Raw genomic sequence first — 3,784 nt, 5'->3', positions numbered from 1 at the left:
CACCCCCGGCCGGGCTGGCGATGCGCCGGGCAGCAGGGAGGAGGCAGGCGGGCTGTTGGAGCGGGCCCGCCGGGATAATTCACGGAGTGCCGGATGCGCTGTAAAACCCGAGAGAATCTGGGCACTGTGCTCCTCCTGAAACCGCCTATTCAGGGGAGAGATGGGGTAGACAAGAGGGAGGAAGCGGAGGGAAGATGGAGCACTGAAGCCTTCTGTGTCCGTCCGGTGACGGATGCAGGTGCAGCTGCGGATTCCCCGGATGCTCTGGCTGCTCCGCACCGCCCTTTCCTGCGGGGAAGGAGGAGATGCACTCAGGAGACCCCCCCCGGGCTCCCACAGCCCCCAGCTCTGCTTTCATTCTGTATTCCTCCTGCCACAATGTCTGGTGCAGCCTTTTTTCCTACAGAGCTGGGCCTTGAGGTGGCAGGTCTGTGTGGATTCTCTGAAGTCTGATATAGGGTTGAGCAGTTCCTCATTAGTATGACCTCTCTCTCCTCCCCAGCTGCCAATCTTCAGGAAATGTTTAGAAATGAAGTAGCTGTGAAAACTCTGCCCAGCCTGTCATCAGCTTGGTCTGAAGTGAGCAAACAGCCTCAAAGGTTACGAGGGGGAATCCACGTGTGTGGCCTCGCCTGTCCCTACCCATGCAGTGCTACCGCATCTGCTTCCCTTCTTTAGAAAACCGAGCTAAATAAAGCTGCTGCCATTGCTTTGGTGGCACAGCGCTCGCTCATGCCATTTTCCCGAGTGGTGCTTTTGCCTGTGTAGGGCAAGTTTTTTTGAGTGAAGGTTTTTGGGAGGCTACAATAAAACTGATGGACTCTTCCCTGGGGCTGTGTTGGATCGTGATTTCTGACACATCAGCTGTGGAAATCCAGGGTAATTACACTAAAGCCTCTCCAGATATCTGCCTGTGTAAATGAGACCAGGATCTGGCCTGAATGTTTTAAAGAAAAACTGCCCAGGGGATAGCTCCAAGATGCATGCTCTTGCTTTCTGCCTCTCTTAGCAAATGCTACCTGCAGCACTCCTGCAAGGCAATTCTTCATTTTAAATGGAAAGCTGAGGCACTGCTTTTTTTTTTTTTAGAAACGTTCCTGCAGTGCTGGAAATGACAGCATTTGTTTCGATGAAAGAGTTCGAGATCCCCAGGAAACCAGCGACCTAGGCCACCTCCCCGTGAAGCTGGTGGCAAAGGAACAGCACGGCTGGCCTCACCCTGCAGCGTGGCTCCGGCAGGGCTCGTGGGTTGAGTGATGTAAGGCACTAACATTAGCACAGGTAATAAAAGCCTTTCCCATGTAGGTGTACATATGGCACATGAATACATATAGATGCACTTGCAATATCTAGCAAAGTATATGGCAAAATAGTCTGTTATATGTCTGTGTTTATATAAAGTGTTCCTTTCAGCAAGCATCTGAAATGCAGATTTGCTGTCGTCCTTCCCTCTCAGGCTGAAAGAGGAACTGGGTTTGGGTTTTGCTGGCTTTTGGCTTTTGTTGGGGAGCTGTGGCTGGCTGACAGTCTTGGTCGTTACAAGCTTTGCATGTCCAAATGCCTTGCCAGCTTGTGGAGCTACTGATTAGGTGGCAGCAGGATATAACAGTGTTAAGTTCACATGTTATCTTGTCATATTAATGTTACATGACGGTGTCCTGCTGTGCTGGAGAAGCGTTTGGGGTGGGGGTAGGGGGTGTTTCCTGAGTGCATTATGCTGAATGGCCCTGGTGGTCCTCCCAGCTGCAGGGACTGGGATTTTAGCCTCTCTGGACTTGCCTGGGAGCAGGGAGTTGGAGGCACCACAGGGCACCTGATTCCTTGCAAGGGCTCAGATGAGCAATTAGGGCAAGATCTTGGGCAAGCGCCAGCTCCAAGCAGATCAGGCAGAGCGGAGGGCAGCATGCAGGAGACGGGGCTGACTGCTGCCCTTTGCTGGCAGCGCTGTGGAGGAAGAGGAGGCACCACGGGGTGGCTGGAGGAGCTCGGGGAACCTGTGGAGCAGCAGGAACAGCCGGGACTGAGCGCACTCAGCACAAAGGGCTGGAGTCACTTCTGGGACACCCTCAAAAACAGCTCAGAAAATGGCTACAGGCCCTCTCCAGCCTGGGCACCCGCGTTTTCTTCCTCTGGAGACCAGGGAATCAACTCAAGGTCTGTAGTCCAAGCTGGTATCTGTTGGGATATCTTCCTCAGCTGGAATCACCAATGCAGCCTCCAGTGGTTTGCAGCTGTACTGTTCTTGGCTCCCCAGGGCAGAGACATTTACTGCTTCAGTAAGTCATTTTAGCATATGTTTAAACTGACTTGTGTAGGATGGGCTCTGAGCACCCCTGGGTGCTGAAGGCTTAAAAAGCATGCCACCTGCCTACAAGGCTCAGTAGAGGCTTTAGCCTCGAGGGTGTAAAACATGCTGGTTCATGGGGAGTCTGGGGAAAGGCATACAGGGATGGAGCTTTCGGGAGAAACCTGTGACAGCCCATTCAGGAGAGCTGAGAAACAGCATGAGTGCTGCGCTTGGCCTCTGCTTTCAAAGATGACATCCATGCAGGTTTGAAGTGCAAAGCTGGGAGCCAGCGTGTGGGAAGATAAGAGCATCCGTCCTGCTTAAAACCAAAGGTGTCCAATCCAGAATCCCACCCCCAGTAGTAGTTGATAAGTGAATGCTGGGGGGCAAGTATTGGAAATGGGTAAGCAGACACATATTTCCTTGCCGTGTTCTCCTAGGACCCAGCAGTATGGGACTTGGACACTTCCTGAACCAGAGCTGTGTGTGTAAGAAGTATCTTGAAATGACAGCTTCTCCGGTTTCCTGACTCCCCCCAGGCTCTGATCTCACAGCAAAATGGGAGGTCTTGCCCTGCCTGGGGGGAAGACATTGGAGTCTCATGTTTCTTCCTCATGATAACCAAATGCAAACTGGAAAAGCTGGTGCAGACCCACTTCTCGCAACATGCCTGTAATGAAGGATTACAAGCAGAATAATAGGGAGCAAGGCACACAGGGCATTTGCGTGGAAGCATCTGTCAGTTTTCTTTTGAGGATCAGATTGGTGGCTTCAGCGGAGGAAATCATCTGTACAGCACAGCCCTTCCTTTCCAAGTGGTTAAGACCCTGCTGAGTGTAAAGCCCTTTTAAGCCTAGCTGTGCAGGTGTCACGAACTGTTCTTCCGTCCCACCGGTGACAGATGTGGGATTTTCAATACATCAGGCAGTTTAGGCTTATTTGGCTCTCACCCTTACTGATTGGGTTATTCAGTTTACGCATCTCGCCGAAGGCCACTTTCAGTATTGCTAAAATCTATTGTGGCTGCACCATGGTTTGCACCCCCCATCCCCCCAACATGCTCTGAGTGACGTGCAAGCATAAAAAGAGGCTTCTCGAGGGTTAGAGGAAACCTACTGTCTGTAGCAACTTGCTTTGCAGTTATTTCTGACTGAGGTTGAGGCCGTTGTGGTTTGTGCCCCCAGAAGAAACGAGGCTGTGCACAGCCAGCTCCCAGCAGCGCTGGTGTTTGCCTTTTACCTTCTCTGATCACAGAGGTGTTTGATTTCTAAAGATCAGAAGGGAATGGGTTCCTTTGACTTCCTGTAATGTTCGTGAGGTCAGGGAGCAGTCCTGTATTTCTCCATCTCATTCAGTCCGTAAGAATGTGGAAGTTCGTAGGAGTATTAATTACAGCCAATTATAATCTGCTTGACTAGCCAAGATGCTCAAATAGCTACTGAAACCCGCTGTTGTTGAAGATGGACATCTTTCTTCGACCGAGGAAGCCTCCTGGTT

This window comes from Pygoscelis adeliae, unplaced genomic scaffold (assembly GCF_000699105.1).
Source record: "Pygoscelis adeliae isolate BGI_AS28 unplaced genomic scaffold, ASM69910v1 Scaffold467, whole genome shotgun sequence".
Classification (NCBI taxonomy): domain Eukaryota; kingdom Metazoa; phylum Chordata; class Aves; order Sphenisciformes; family Spheniscidae; genus Pygoscelis; species Pygoscelis adeliae.
The sequence above is the reverse complement of the archived record's forward strand: the minus strand, read 5'-3'. Positions refer to the sequence as shown.